At 45.3% G+C, this 16,328-nt stretch overlaps 1 long non-coding RNA gene across 1 annotated transcript in view; it reads right to left on the bottom strand.

Annotated features, from left to right (window-relative positions):
* LOC142082921 (uncharacterized) overlaps window positions 1–15,707 on the bottom strand; it is a 50,045-nt gene extending 34,338 nt beyond the window's left edge. The window contains exon 1 of the long non-coding RNA XR_012673891.1: window positions 11,642–15,707. This is a non-coding gene — a long non-coding RNA (uncharacterized LOC142082921). The remainder of the gene's footprint in view (window positions 1–11,641) is intronic.
* Window positions 15,708–16,328: the final 621 nt, after the last annotated feature.

Genomic DNA, 16,328 nt, shown 5'->3' with positions numbered 1-16,328 from the left:
TATTTCATTCACTCTAACACAGACAATCATTATCTGCATGTGGGTGCTGAGAGGACAAGGCACAAGCGTGGAAATCAAGGTCAAGGAAGCAAGAAAAACTCCCTCATTTATCCCATGGAACAGTTATTCTATTCTGCAATAACTCGGGTTAACAAATAACGTAATAAAGATTGGCGTGCTGCCAGGATGACTGAATTGATTCCTACACTGCACAGCACAAATCTTTTGATCTCCCCATAAAGAATGGGAAATTATTGCCACAGTGGGTACCTCGCAGGAAAAGCAAATAAAAATGAAATGAACATTTCTAGCAGTTTTGACCTTGCTTTGGGGAATACTGCTTTAAATTTGATTGCCCTGCCCACTTATTATTTCACGAGAAGACACAAGCAAGTCACAAAGACAGTTTTTAGTATTCTCTTTGATGAGGCAGAAAACTGGATAGTCTTCTCCCACCCACTTTTTCTTTTTGTTTTTTTTTTTTTTTTTGGTTCATATACTCAACAGAAAAGATTTTATCCAGGCTTTGATTTAATTTTCAGGATTTCTGGTGGGAAATTCTTACAGCAGATATTTTGCTTCCATTGGGGTTTATGGTGCTATTCTGTCTAATTATTTCTGGCATTTTGCCCATCAAATTGTGAGTTTCTTCAAAGGAACAAAATGACAGGAGGCCTCCTTTAGAGCAATCATGGACAGGGTTTGAATTTTGTTGTCTTGGAAACAAGCTAGTTCTTGTCATTGAATATATTCATAAAATAATGGTTGAAACATCACTGATAATAATGGGCTCTTTCCTTGTCAAAATTCATGTTCTGGGGACTTTGCTGCAAAAGGCTCTGTCAAAGAGTTTTTGCAGATGTTGAAGCTAATTTCAACACTTCTGTTTAAAAATCCCTGGCTCAGGTGTCCCACCCCACCACACCGGTGGCCAGCTCGGGAAATCCCCAGCATCCCTCCGCGCCCCCAGGAGCGCTGGCTAACCGCGTCTCTGCCACAGAGGCACCAAGGCACGTACCCTCCCGTCCCTGTTTGTCAGCACCAGCTGGCTCTGAATTGTGGGACCGGCACCCAGCGTGGATAACTTTGTCTACGTTGTGCCGATTAGGTAGAAAATATATCTTTCCCCCTGCCTGCTGATATAAATCCCAAGGTTCAGGGTATTTACACTCTGTGCCAGGGCTCTTACCAGCTTCTCAGAAGGTGCTTCACTTTTTAAACAGATGGATATTGATTGATGAGTAAAACCCAGAGACAGAGGTGCGGTTTTTCAGGAAGGCTATTCAAATCGGGAACCCGCTATCACTCTTTGAGCCTCCGTATCAATCAATCCGCCTTCGGTTTTGGTTTTTCGTATAAATTTAAAACCAAGAAAAAAAAAGACCCTGCATCGAGATGCTGCTGGTTTCTGAATCGTGTGAATTTAGCTGAGAGCTGACAAACTCCTACAGCTCCCTGAGACTCCTGATGTGTCTGTGTGGACGTGCGCGCGCGTGTGTGCGTGCTTGCGGCACACACATATCGGGGAGCGGGGGGAAACTATAAAAAGCCACCAGTGGGGACAGGTCATAAAAAGCTTCCATTCTGCCAACTTTTCCATGAACCGTTTGGCTGGATATAGTAAACCTGTGGGACACTTGAGAAAATTAAAACTCTAAATTATTACTAGTGAGACTAGCCATAATAGATCTGCTGTGAGAATCTTACTAGCAGTTTTACGATTTTTTTCTGTCCTTCTCAAATCACTACATAATGACACTCAATACTCAAATGTCTAACAAGGCCGTTTAACATAGCCTGCAGAAGAGGATTCTCCTGTGAAATTTTACTACAGCCTCTTTAGCACAAAGCTTTCTCAGATTATTAGTAATTTGCATTAGGTCTATTTAATTTTGAAGAGTGCCAGTTCAGTGACCACATGCATATTAGAGCTTAGCAAGTGCATGTGTCTAAAAAGTTACCAAAAGGTCATAGGAATTCTACAAGGCAATTGGGATTTTCAAATTTTCTCTTTGTTGCAGCAAGGAAAACCAGCACGAACCCTTTCACAAGGCCAGAGCCTCTCATCTGAGGCATGATGAGCTGCAGGCACTAGCCCTGCGATGTGCACGTTCCTGCAGCAGAATCCTCTTCCGCTACGTACAAGAGTCTTTTAGCAAAACTTTCCCATTTCACTGTGAAAGAATAGCCTGACAGCAGGAGAATTCCTTCCAGGCAATCTGAAGGAAAAGCACGGCTTTTCCTGTAAGCACTGGTAAGAGCCACCTCTTTCCAAGCAAGAAACACGTGGACCGCTGGTGTGACGTATACGCTGCCACAGAGTCAGGAGTCACTAGAGAAACTCCATAGTGCTTGAAGACAGTGCTGCCAAAACAATCAAAAAACCAAAGGATAGCAGCAAATAAAAACAATATAAAGAAAGGTCAGTTTTCTTTCAAGAAGGTATTCCTACCTTCTCCTTCCAAAACATCCAACATCATGCTCTGAGTGCTCCCAAAGCCTACGACAAGCATAACACCCGTAGGAACAGGCATGATAAACCCTGGACGTCACCTTGGCTTTTTTGAGACCCCAGTTGCTTGATAACTGTGTTTCAGCAGAAGGGCCACATCCTGCACCCAACTTTAAGGTCATGCCTCAGTGGATTTAAAAACTGGTCTCAGAGCCATGTAGTCTCCTGACACAAATGCCAGATGATGAACTGCTTCTTCACATTGGTGAGATGGAAAAATGCCCTCACGATGTCTGCTCTCCTGTGCACCAAGGGCAAGTAAACTGTTCATAGCCTCACCACTTTGTGAGTATATTTTTATGCCTTGACTATTTTACACACATGCAATATTTCAGACTCCTATCACAGCCACCCAAGCACCAGAAAAAAATATGATTGTCCTGGCTCAGGAAAGCAGGATCTTGCCAACAAAATTAGCTCATCCTTGTGAGTCAGACACTCCAATCAAGATGATAGAGCCTCCTACAGTAAGTCTGAGAGGGAAACGCAGCCTTACAAGGACAGAGCATTTCAGGTTGTCCCACATCAAGATTCAAAAGTGATCAGTGTTATCCTTCGTACCATTGCATTAGTCTGAATGCATACTGAAGCATGGGAAGGTGAGGAGCAGACAGGAGGGGGAAAACTCTTTGCAATCTGTTCTTCATAAGTCAATGATTATGAATCAGATATCTAATGAAGCAGTAATAGGAATGATGACTAAGTAAAGTAGCTAATAAAGCTAATTTATGTGAAGTTGAAATTTTTAGTACTGTGCATTAAAGCAAGCATGATGTCTCAGCATAGTAGGGGCAATGTTAGTGCTATATATACCAAGCGCTTGCAATGCTTCAAGATGATAATACAACTAGATATGCTGAGCTTCTGCATTTCTGATTTAAAGCTTTGCTCTTCAGCACAGTCCAACCTACTGGCCTTTCCATGCCACCTGCACGCTTGCTGGGAAACGCACCCTGCTCAGCAGTTCTGGGTGCCAGCATACCTGCGCAGCCCCACCAGGAAAGAAAAGAAAGAAATGAAGGGCCTAATAAGGCAGATGTTTCTGCTATTACTAGTGTCTCCATTTTCCTTTCTTTTTTTTTTCTCCTTTTTTTTTCTTTTTTTTTTTCCTTTTTTTTCTTGTTTAAAAAACATAAGACCAAACACAAACGTCTGACTAACCTTGACTGGAACGAACCTGATACTCTACAACGTGTATAGTGGGCAATAAACTATGGCACATATAGCTTCTCAACACTGCATTTCCATTTTAACTGCTCAGCTATGAGAGTATTTCACTCATACTGTAACTCAAATGATTACAGATTACTTTAATGCAATTTGCTCTTTTTCTGCTTTCATGGATTTTAGAAAATTAATAGACATGAGCAAGCTTGCCAGGAAGTTTGAAGGCAGAGACAAATGAAGGTCTTGGGAGCCCAAAACACAAGCTACTTAGCTACTCAAACTATACCCTTCTGAGAAAGGAAATGTGTGGCGTGATATATTTGTTTGCTGTCATGGGCAGGAAGGCCTGCCAGGATAGCCTCACTGCTCTGGCATGTGGTCAAGTTCTCTCCCCATACACAAAGTCAAACCAAAGCCAGGGACACAAGGACACCCCGGGGCTCTAACTGCCTTTGGCCTAAGAACACCTTTCCTGGTGGAAATGTAGCTGAGGTGAATCAAAAATGAACATTTGGGAGAAGCCTTCACAGTTCAGGTTCCCAAGCCAAGAATCTGAACACACCCACCAAGCCGTCGGTTCATCCCACCACGGAGCAAAGGGCTCGGCAGTGGGTGCACGGGGAGATTGGACACCTGGGACCCCAAAGAGGCACAGCGGCTGGCAGCTCCTGGCACCGAGACACAAAGGAGCATGTTCAAGAGCCCTGACCAGACAAACCAGCCCGTATCATCCCTAAAGCACACCTCACCTCAGCCAAATGCCATCAGCTGCCCCGGAGGGACTGGTATGCAACAGATGGGGTGTCCGCGATGCGGGGAACACCAAGGCGCTTGTGCACGGCTCCCTGCAACCCAGTACCCTCACCGCCCTCAAATGAGAGCACGACTTTAAAAGTTGATTTTTCGTACTCGTATCAAAAAACAGATGATACTTTATTAAGATGTAATTCAGGGGCAAGAACGATCAGCCAAAGGCACTAGCCAAAGGGCTAATATTTCTGAACACAGGCATTTTATTGCTTATCATTTCTCCTAACCACTCTCTCTCCCTCTCTGAGCCTCCGCCCATGAAATTGAAAGATTTCTAGTAGAAATGCCTTTGTTGTATCAGCTTGGGAAATATGGATTACAGTATTCTGTGAAAAACATTTATTACTCTGAACTGTGACTCGGACATTGTTGCATTTCTAGGGTTATAGATTTTCTTTCAGCTAAACTAAGGCTGTAAGTCACAGTGACAGTTGTAATGTGTGTAATACCACAGTACCAGATTCTATTACATACATATTTTTGCTGGAGGTTTACGATGTTAAAAATATTTCTTCTTTTCCCAATACTTTTCCCTACCTGTTGTGTAAATATATTGGAACCTATAACACTGAAGTCAATTCCAGATTAAATGTGCATGGGAACAAGTAGTTTGTCCTTTTTCAAGAAAAAAAAACAAGGGTGGGGGGAAGGGAACACTGCATACAAACTAATTATATTCAAGCACAATATTGAATTGTAATAAAAGATGAATGAGAGAAAGTGTGTGTCATTGTGAGGAATGGGGAAGGTTACAGAAAGCTGAGACTAGGGAAGGATTTATCATGTGTGATGCTTCAGGCATTGTGTTGAAAGATCTGCAGACTTATTTGCAAGAGTGTTTTACGGGAAAAATAGAGCAGTCTACATAGGAAAGAATTACTATGGATTTTTATCTTTTATACAAGACAAAGATACAAAGATAAAACACTGTTTCTATTAAAAAAAAATCTATGGAAGAAATCCCAGTTGCAACACAGAGGGGGAAACCTTTCAAACTGAGCTCTGAGGCCATCAACTGCATAAATTCAGGGAACAGACATTTGTTAAAATACAGCTGATCCATAATTTTTAATGTAAGCACAAAAGTGTGCTGCGTTTAAAAAAACCACCACAACACAACAACTGCGACAACTAGAAAGCTTTCCAGTTTTGCTTGCAAAACCTCGGTGCGCATATACATGCAAACAAACCTTTTGGCTGGTTGTTAGAATTCAGCTCTAGTACAGTCATAACACAGCTGTGGAAGCTGGAAAAATAATGGCATTCGGGGTGTATTAGTATGCAAACGGGCATGCCAACACTTCCACTTTGCTTCCAGAATTCCTCCAGCCTGCACATGTCGTGTTTCAAACCAAACGGGTGGAAATCAGGAGGGTCAAGTACAGCTGACATCTCGTCTTCCGTTGTTCCTCCTCAGCGTAACGCCCAGCTGGGGCAACGCGAGTCTGCTCCGCGCCGTCTCCAAGCAGAGGTGGGATCAAGACGCTCGAGCACCATTCCCAGCAAGTACAAACCTCCTGTTGGTGTTGTGTTTAACGACTATGGGAAGGCTCTGGTTGGGCTGGGGTGTGAACCAGACCCACAGAGTGGGCTGGGAGATGAAGCTCCCTACTGAGAAGCATGCTTTGCTCTTCCATCGTGCTTCCAACCATGGAGCTCAAAGCCCTCTAAAACAGCATATCTGAATTAAGTTTCAGGACATATTTACCAGCTCACAAGGGTATTCTAGTTTACAAATGGAAAAACTGGGGCACCGAGAGGTTAAGTAACTTGCCCAAGGTCATTGAGCTGAATCAATTTCAGAACTAGGATTAGACTGAAATTCACTTTGAGCGCCTGATCACAGAAACACAGACAGCATTGACTTTTTTTTCCAAAAGAAGCTACTTATATGCTAAGCTATTTAGGGTTGAAAGGCAGAAGTAAAGAGCTTATTTGGGGAGTGTAAGGATCTGTTTTTAAGGAGTTTAAATTCAAGGAAGAAAGAAACAGGAAGCCACTGTACAGCATCCCCTTCGGAGCTGGAGCCTCCCCTTGGATACCCAGCCAGTTAACCCAGTCCTTAAACCCGAGGGCTGCATGGCCCATCCACACACCAAAGTCCAAACCATGGCACCCCAAACAGAGCCATCGGGGCAGGGAGGACCGGTTCCACCACCTGGGGCTCAGCACCCCCGCGCATCCCAGCGAGGGGAGGAAGGGGACCACGACCTCCAGCCTGGGCCTCCGGCTCCCGCACAGCAGCTTCCTCAACGGCACCGCGCAGGTCCGAGCAACACCAGCAGCCTCCCGGCCCACGCCAGCAAAGAGCTGGGACGGAGGGTCTGCCCTCACCCTCTCTGCCTTCCCCTTCACAGCCCATTTGAATGGCACGGGGGCACTGACATTTCAGCTCCTTTCCGGGAACTCCACTGCATTCAGATTTCTCTGTGTGGCATTAAAAATAACATTAGGAGAGAAGGCTTACCAACCACAGAAACTCAATTAATAGGGCTGTCAAAGCTCTGGCAGACTTCAGTGCCACCAGGATTTCAGATGCAATCCCCATGACAACCTTAGCTTGACCCTTCTGTACGTATGAGCTATGATAATATCTACACAGCTTTAAAAATATTTCCCTTTTTTAACCACAGGCAAGTGCAGCTGGGCCCATTCCCACGGTGGATCACATGAAAGGGGATGTAGCACACCCTTCTGGGCTGCTGCTCAGCCTTGTATCTCCTCTGCAGCCTTGGAGGATCCAAAGCTTCAGCTGGGACCATATGAGTTGCATGAGCTCTTAGGGGAAGAGAAGACAAGGGTCACTAGAACAGCAAATGCCCCCTATGTTCTGCTGCTAGTAAATTCGTGTCTATTAATTGCAAAAAATTATCAGGTTATACCGGCAAAGTGACACACAAGAAGTTCTCAGAAAAATAGATAATGACAGGAAAAACAATCAGGCTACGGGTTTTGTTTGCCATCCCCCAGGAGACTATATAAATTAAAGCATTTTTTCTTATGCAAAGAGCGGCACCACATAAAGAACAGTATTTGCAAAACTGCTGATAGTCATATGGAGTATGAATACGCATTACAATTACAAGACCAACTTTTAACTGCCAGCACAGGAGTGACTCCAACAGCAACAGCAGCAACCGCAGTGATGCCTCGAGGCCTGGCAGAGACAGGCATCCTGTCGTACCGATTAGTGTACGACCACAGAAGGACATTCTTAACCTGAAGAGCATCTCATCCAAGATACACTCAGAGATCTAGCTTCTTCTGCTGGAGAGGTTTTAAAAATACTAGTGTGCAAATGAACACTTGCAGACGAGCGTTGGCTTTCTTTCTGTGTTCTGGAAAACGTGGGAACTTTTTGAAAATTTCAGTCTCTAAAGTGAGATTTCCCATATATTTAATTTGTTCTGGGGCAAATTTTACTTAGTGTTTTGCAAAACTCTTTTGGAGTTATGGAAAAGCAAAATACCTCACCATTTTTCTGTGTAAGTAATGTTTTAGATACTGGCCTATGTACAGTTCAAAAAGGGGTTGTGAGATTACAGGCTGAGCTCCACAGGTTAACTAGCAGGTTTAAAAGCTCAGCTGTAATGTTACATTAACATTGATTTTTGTACTTAACAGCCTACTGAAGTCTAGAGCACTGGTACAAATTCATTCCATTTTCCTTTCATCACAGAAAGCCTCCTGTTTTCATCCTCTTCCTATGGCTACGCCTATGCGGCCATCACCACAACACTGCTTGTCCCGCAAGGGAAGTCCATGCACGTGGGGTGCCGTCGTGCTGCAGCTGGGTTGCTACCAGGGTTTGCATTGGCCGGGTGAGTGCAACGGAGGCATTTCCCTGTGGCTGCAGCGCAAATACCTTCTCAGACCGTAAGTTAGAGTTGTATTACATCCTTTGTGAAGCTCCTGACCACTGCACGTAGGAACAGACCAAGCGACTTGCTCAAGGTCACACTGGGAATCAGTGATGTAGCCAGGGCTGACCCTAATTCAGAGCTTCAGCGGGTCCCTCCAAAGCCCTAGACCACCTTCACGCTGCCCTTCAAGGTGCCCATGTGGGTGGGCTCCTCCTTCACCCATTCGTTTGGGAACAAATGGCAGAGAGGATGCTTTTGCAAACCGGACTCCTTGAAAAGAGCGTTCTTCTGGATCCTAAGAGCCAGCCCCGGGAGTCGATCCAGATCAATAAGTCTAACAAGCTTTTGGAAGCCCTTCCTTCTAATAAAAAGCTTTCGGGGAGGAGGGGGAACACGATGCACACAGCAGCAATGCAGAAGTCGTATGTGCTTTACAGAAAAGAGTAGGAAGAGATTGTGCAGCACTAGTCAAGAGAGTCCGCCTGCTCGGAGATCAGAGCATGCCACGGTGCTCTCCGGCAGCCGTGTGCGGCGGACTGGTTTAATTCCCTTTCTGTGAGCAGGGGTGTTATTTGTGAGAGCTTTCAGCAGGGAGTGATCTGCAGACACCTTATTATAAACTTCTGCAGAGGTGAAGTCAGTGCTGAAAAGCACTTCTCGTTCTGTCTCCTTCCTGCCTGCCTTGTTCCTCACACATCATTTTCTTTTATCAAAATGGATGGCGGTATCAAAATTGAAAGGAAGTAGAAGCTGTGAAAATAACAGACCCAGGAAAAGAATTTTTAATTTTGCCTCAATTTCTTTGATGATGAAACTAGTGTTGAATATTAAGCAAGTCCTGAGAGTTGAACATCAAGAACAGCTGAAAGTTTTGCTTCTGTCAGAAATGTGAGCAGAATTCCTCAATGACCCATTTCAGCTTGTTATTCAGACACAGTTAAAACTCTCCTGAACTTCAATGGGCAGACCCTGCTGTGCTGCCTCCATGCCCCCATCCTTAGACTTTCCCGTGGCATCACAGTTAAAGAGTTTGTCTGCATTTTTGCTAGAAAGGGTGGGGTTTTTTCCATTTAAAACTAGGGTAGATTTTTATTTTACTGTGCAAAAATAATTTTCAGAAACTTATCCAATAAATGAAAAAAACTTTTTAAAAATTCTATGATAATGATTATTCTCTGATTCTTGTTTGGTTTATGAAAAAGTTAAATTAAACCTTAAGGCCTAAGGGCAGAGGAAAACAAATACCATTTTTCTTTTTGACAAAACCCAAAAACACCGTGGAAGAAATTTTCCAAACTAGATTACAGTAATGGTCTCTTCTAGCCCTAAAAACCTCTGAGCCTCCCTTGATGTGATTAATAATAAAATCGTATCTAGAGCAGCTATACAAACAAAAAGCTCCACTTTGCCAGCCCTGTGCAGGAGAGAAGTAATTCATAAAACCTGAGGCAGAACCACCACCAGAGGCAAAGTGATTGCTTCCCAAGAGGGGCGCAGCAGAATCCTGCCGGAGGGGCGAGCTGCACCTCCCAGGATGGAGCAGGGACGTGGGGCGGCAAGGGGAGGCGGAGGCACCACCGGCCGCCCTCCACACTGGGGAGTCGGTCCTGGGAGGGAGAGGAGCCACTCACTGATGGTAGGTGAGGAGAGGACTTGGTTGGGCGAGATGTCCCAAACACTTCCCAACACAACGAGTTTGAAATCACAGAAACTTTCTAAAGGTCTTTTTTTTTCTTTTCTTTTTTTTTCTTTTTAGGTTGGAAGGTTTACAGTAACGTCAGTGACTCATTAATTTACCGAACTTTGGAAATTTAATCCTTTCTCCTTTATAGGCGCTTCCAAAGACTTGAGAGAAGTTCCGATGAGAGCAGTGGGCTTCTCACAAATTTTGTCAGTGCAACCTGGCCTGCCTGTGGATGTTAAAAACAAGCTGATGGGAAACCCAAGGTTATTCTAGCTCTAACTGTCTCTCTTTTTTTTTTTCCTCCACACACACAACAAGAAACAAATAAATCCATTTCCTGATATTTAAAAATAAAACACTGTTTCTCTGTTATTCATTAGAGAAGCTCTACATCATAAAAAGCTCCGCAAATCTTAACTTTTCTACGTTGCTCTATTATTGCAAATAACCAGACAAAAACCTGCTAGCCTCCTACTTCCTTGAACATTAGATATAATATTTGCTAATATTTTGGGTTGCATTGCATGTTAAAGAACATCAGTTATTAATTTTTAATCCAACTTTCTGAGGCGATGTGGTTGATATGGCAGTGCTGTCTGTATCTGCCAGTTCTGCTTCCTGCCAGTAATATCAAACCTGTTGTCCAGTTTTAACCAAATCTGACATGAGCGTACTGCTTCTGCTAAAATGAGTTTCTAGTGGGAACAAAACTGTATCATTAGATGCCAGAACATCTACACTGGGGATACTTTATACATGCCGTAACCACAGGACAAGCTTTGATCAATCTTTGCATTTTGTTTGACAAGAGAGAACCCCACCACAAGATGCAAATCCATAGCAAATTAAGTGCAACAAACTCCACTGCTCACTGAACTCGCAGCACAAGAGCTGCAAAAGAGAGTCCCACTCCACTCCCCCGTGCAGGAGGGAAGCGCCCAGAAGCACCGAGTCCTCCTCATCCCACCGCCTGAGCTGCACCAGCTCAAAAGAGCTCTTATCAACCTCTCCACTGCCATCACAAAGGATCTTCAGTCTCACGCAGGGCTTTTCAAGTGACACTGTTATGAAATACGCTGAAGACTGGACAGGGACTTCTATGGACGTTAAAATTTGACCACTTTTGCTCATGTCTTGCTCACCAGCAGGAGTGATGGTGAGCTGAGCACCCAGCACTTGCTCTCGTGAGCCTGGACGTCAGGGCACACGTAAGAAACATCTGTGGCACTCAGGAGCAGAGACAAGTGAGAAGAATTACCTGAGTATCGTGCCACTGGGGGAAATCGCACAGGCCAGCTGCAGGCGAGCGTGGCCGACCCCGGTGGTCCCTCCACGGGAGGCAACCACGGTTCAGGACCAGAGTCCAGCCAGGCTCTCCGCAGTGCGGCCAGGGTGGCTCACGCTGCAGAGGCAGAGGAGCCAGAGCCGACAGGCTGATGTGAGCCTCTCCGTGTGCCTTTACTCTACGGACATTAACCTGGGGCTAATCCATCAGCTCACGGCCAGCGCTACGCTTCCCATCCCCGTGTCCAAGGTCCTCCCATTAGCTTCCCCTCCCTCCCTGAGCTGCTTCTGACTATCCGGTGTGTCCTGCTGAGCACCAACCTGCTAACCAGCTGCACCCAGCCTCAGGCAGGAGAGACAAAGCAGCAGCGTGGCGACCGCGCTTCGCCGCTGGCAGTGCCCACACTTCCCGGCACGGCGCGTTAACCAAGCAGCGGTGGGAAAGCCAGGGCCTGCGACAAAAAATATGTTCTGACAGTGAGGATGGGACCTTGGATATCAGAGGTGGGGTGGCCCGGAGCAGGAGACAGCAGGTAGGCAGCGGCTCAGGAGAGTGCTGCCTGCAGTCCTTATGCAGATGCAGACAATGAACCGCGTGAGGAGGCTCTTAACAAGCCTCCTGCCGTAATTCCCTTGCCCAGCTCCAGAGAGCGCTGGGATGGCGGGCCCTGCCTCCAACAGAGCTGCCTTGTCCCTGAGCGCCACTAAATCATCCCATTGCAAACCTGAAGCTGGTGAAGACACTTCTCGACTGTCTTTCATTAAGTGCATCGGGGCTAAATGGAGAAAGCAGACGCTGCCGAGCCCTGCTCCCTACCTTCCCCCCCTCACCAGCTCTCACGCTGCTGCCCCTGCACCGGTGTCCCAGTGTACTCATAGACTTTGGCTGCTTTTTGGGACCCAACATGACTGTTTCCTGCAATCGTGCTTACTGTAAGTTTGTTTGTCAAATACCTTCCGTTCTGGCTGCGACAGGACTCACGTTTAAGGGAGGAAACAACACACCAGATTCCCCAGCCTTCCTGTTTCGCTAGCACCTACTACTGACGGCACGGGGTGGGAGCACCTGCAGGGAGCCCGGCGGGACCGCCGGCCTCTCGAGCAGCGCTTCAGCCTTAGCACAAGTTCTCCACCCGAATAAACCAACCCGCCGGCGAGAAAACGGGCAACTCCGTCGCCTCCAGTGGACAGGCGGCAGCGGCTGATGAAGGGTTTTTCGCACAATACATAATCACAGCACAAAGGAGACTCATCCTTGCACTGGAACGCAGCCTTCCGTCCCCAAACCGTGAGCGCAGTTTTGGCCTTTGTTGTCAGAAATAGCTGGATCATTTCAAGGGCTGACAGACCAGCTTGGGTTGTGCTGGATTGCCCCCTGCAGTCGAAAGGTCGCATCGCCCCCAGCACAGGGCTGGCCTCTCGCATCATGGCACGGCGCCTAAAAGCCGAGCGCTTGCAAGCACCGAGCCCTGAGAAAAGGCTCTGTGATAACTTTAATAACATTTTCCTTCCCGGCCGTAACCAGAGAAAGCTGGTTTGCTTGTTTGTTTCCAGATGTTCCTATCTGATTACAAGGGCAGCTTGGCAAAAGAAATTAAGAAACACTGCAGCCTCCCTTATTCTTTTCTTCTGCTTGTGGATGGCAAACATCTTTTTCTAGGTATTTCCTCTGTTTTCACGATATGACAAGTTGGGGAGAGAGAGGGAGAAGGAAGGGGACAGGGAACAGGTGATGAAATATTTTCTAATCCTCCCAAGCAAAGGAAAGCAGCGTAACAAAGGAGATGCCAAGAAAAGGCTTTTTTTTCTCCCCCCTCCACACATTTCGAAGAGATGCACCCTTGTATAAAACATACAGCGCAGAAGGCTAGGCAGAGACAACTCTGAAGAGCGTGCAGAGCACAGACGCAGAGAGAACAAGGGTGGGCCCCATTTTGTTTAGCAGCAAAGGCAGTACCAGATAATCAGTTATTTTACTCGTGTACTTACTTCTCTGCCTCGCCACACTGCTGTAAAACTTTTGAAGTATCTTGGTTTACTTGCTAGTAAATGCTGGACTTCAAAGGAATAGGAAATGGATGCTGAATGGCAAAGTGACCTTTTATTACTCCAGCTACAGTTTGTAACCTGGAATGTGACAGAACATTTTTCATTCTGCTTTTAAAAAAAAAAAAAAAAATCCTGCTAAGGATCACACTTTCAAAGCAGCTTCAATCAGAGCGTTCCAGAGGAGTTTTGACAAGATACCGAAGTGTATTTCCTGGTTCCAGTCATGTAGCATGGACCGAGGTGACAGGAGGTTATAGCTGTGCCTCAATTGCAAAAGCCTCTTTCTGGCTTCATTAGCTGTCATTACAGGCTCTTCGCTGGCCTCAGATATTGCCCTGTCTCTCCGTCTCCAGATGTTTTCACTAGCAAAAGCAATCTTCAGTTTCTACAGGTAAGCGGCTGCCAGTGTGCAGGGCGGGCTGAGGTCTCCCTAGTGAGCACGCTTTAATTCAGATTTCGTGTACCCAGTGCTATATGTCAAAATGTGGTGGCCATTTCGGAAACATATCTGCTTGCTTGGTATTGTCGCTTAAGAATACTCTCACCATGAGAATAGCCAAAATATAACATCTTTTGTTCATGTGTTTCATGCATTTGCCTTCAGCTAGAATAATGGGAAAGGATTCTGGCAGAGACTGGAGACAAGCGGCTGCCATTTGAGGCTTCAAACTCCGATCAAATGAAAGCAAAAGAGTAGCTTCAGACTTCAAAATATGGTACAAAAGATATACTCACCCTCCTTTCCAGTGTCCACAATATTTATTTTACCTTGGGAACTGACAAGCATGGAAGTTAATATGGGCATATCAGTACAACTCAGGAAGGACAGTGACCATTTGTGCTACTATACCCAAACCATGCTGTTTAAAAAGCAGAAACAGCAAAGACCCCATCACTACCCAGACACTGGTCCCTGTCTCTAAGTCTTGGCAGGATTTCTAGGCTGGGCAATACAAAATGACCAGATGTGATGCTTGTCACATCACCAGTACTCACATTACATTCAACTGCAGCGCCCATGTTGGCAGCAAGGGCTAAAGAAAGATGGGATACAGCTCCCCAGATCAGACCCAGCACAGTAAATCCTGGCATTGCTCCTCGTAGGTCCCTGCCAGTCCCACAGAGACTGCACTCCCCAACCCCGCCAGGCTCAGATGGGAGCTTTGATCCACCCTCACCCTCCCATTTTTATTTTTCTTTAAGATGAAGGCTGCAGGGCCTGACCAAATCCTTTTACGTCAAGGATGCAGAGGGAATGAAAATATGGCATTTAGCAGCAAGCTAAATACGGAAGGAGAACAGGAAGAGCGAGCTGCAGCATCCATGTGATAACAAGCAAGGGCAAGCTGATGAAATACGTTGGTAGAGAGTGGTCAGGACACAGGAAATAAAAAGAAGAGAAAGAGAGAAGCCTGAGAAGGAGAAGAGAAAAAAGACATTAGAATTAAAAGGGAAAATATTCAGCAGTTTGAAAACGATGAGGAATCTAGCTGGAAAGAAACATATGCTAGGAACAGGTGAGGAAGATAGGAAAAATGGATAAAAGGTCACAATTAGAAATTCATATAAATTACATAGCAAAGTGAGAGACTGAATGAAAAGCTCAACAAGCAAAATAGTAACAGGACTGGCACCACTTGCTATAACCATTTCAGGTGTGTTATGACGTGACTAAATGAGGGCGTCTTTACTTTTGTTTTTCCAGAAACTGAGAACAATACGTGATGGCATGGAGAGGTACTCCTGCCCAGGCAGAAAAGAAAACCCAGTGGTTAGGAGGATAAGCCAGGACTTACAAGACTTACCATTTTCTTGTTCTGATCTAGAACAAATGGACTGAGCACAGCAAAGAAAAAAAGAAAGACAATATAATGGGGTTAAAAGGAAAGGCAGGGGGATCTAGAAAAAGAAAGGAAAAAAGAAAAATACAGCTAAAAGAACAGGGCAAGAAGTACTAAGCATGCAACATTACAGATTTTAAATCCTACCGACATTTCGTAATGCACTTTGGAAAAAAATACCGAGTTTAACAATCACACCCTTAGCTTGAGAGGTGTCAAAAGTTCCTCAGCCAAAGGTTGCTCTGATGACTCCTTGCTGGATCCTGGAATAGCTCAGCTTCCTCCCAACTGGCTCTAAGGGTCTCCACCATCCTTGCAAGGGAGGTGGGTACATGCCTAGTTGCATGGGCAGTTTTAAAAAAATCCAGATGAGTTATTCAACGGGAAGAGCCAGAGAAACCCACCTCCTCGATGGAAGAAGTAAAAGAAGGCCACAATGCCTACATCACCCCAGCTGAAGCCAACAATTAGAAACTCCAAATTAGCCAACAATTAGAAACTCCACAATTAGAAACCACAGTCTGTGGTTTTTTAGGGAAATAATTTTAAAAGTGTGTTTCTCTCCGCCTGGTGAGGAATAAAGCCAGCCTTTTGGCTGAACGTCAGAAGATTTGTGAACGCGAGCATGGAACCTCCATAAACAGCTTAAATCAAGGTTTTCTTCCAAGCATGCTGATACCGAGAGCACGTGGGAGGCAAATTTAGACATCAAACAAGGGCCTGCACAGTAGAAATCCATCTGGCTACACTCAAAAATGGGCATTCACTGACTCAGACGTGCTTTTACATTATATACTAAGCCATTTGGATGACAGTAAAACTGAGCCAGTCAGGAACATCATCATGTTTATATCTGCCAGTCCTGCCAGGATAAAGTTGGTACATCATTTATGAGCGTTCAGCATTCCACAAGGCTCACAATATGGGAAATTTATCTACGGCCTCCTGTACATAAATAAATATTGCATTATCTCCTGTGCTGGTACTACTGATATTGTGTAGGAACAGATTTTGTCTTCCATCAGCAGACTGGTGGAATTTAATAACATTTGTGGTCATCCTGTCCAACTGGAAAGACACATCACACGCATCATACTGAATGGCTCATCATCAGCTGA

This window comes from Calonectris borealis, chromosome 5, assembly GCF_964195595.1.
Source record: "Calonectris borealis chromosome 5, bCalBor7.hap1.2, whole genome shotgun sequence".
Taxonomy (NCBI): domain Eukaryota; kingdom Metazoa; phylum Chordata; class Aves; order Procellariiformes; family Procellariidae; genus Calonectris; species Calonectris borealis.
The sequence above is the reverse complement of the archived record's forward strand: the minus strand, read 5'-3'. Positions and strand labels throughout refer to the sequence as shown.